Genomic DNA, 381 nt, shown 5'->3' on the forward strand with positions numbered 1-381 from the left:
TGTAGCTTGGGACGCCAAGCTGCTAGGTAACAAAGGTCCTGGATAATAAAATCTCAAATCATTTAGATCATGTCTGGAACACAATGGAACCATAAATAAGTGTCGACACATAAAGATATATTTGTACATAAGAGAGTAGCACTTGAACATAAAGATATAAACGAGGATCAGAACCCACGAAAGAGTACTCATAAAGAATAAAGATTAGATTGAAAAGATAAACGTGGGGTTTAAAGTATCTACAGAGAAAGATAGGCGTATTGGCCACATACATATATACAGAAACGCCAAGTAAACCAATGAAATAGATAGGTCTTGTGAGGGAAAAGAAACCGTGAGATATGGTACATGATCACGAGGTCTAAAGGTGTTCATGTTTCC

Source organism: Brassica oleracea, chromosome C2, assembly GCF_000695525.1.
Source record: "Brassica oleracea var. oleracea cultivar TO1000 chromosome C2, BOL, whole genome shotgun sequence".
Lineage (NCBI taxonomy): Eukaryota > Viridiplantae > Streptophyta > Magnoliopsida > Brassicales > Brassicaceae > Brassica > Brassica oleracea.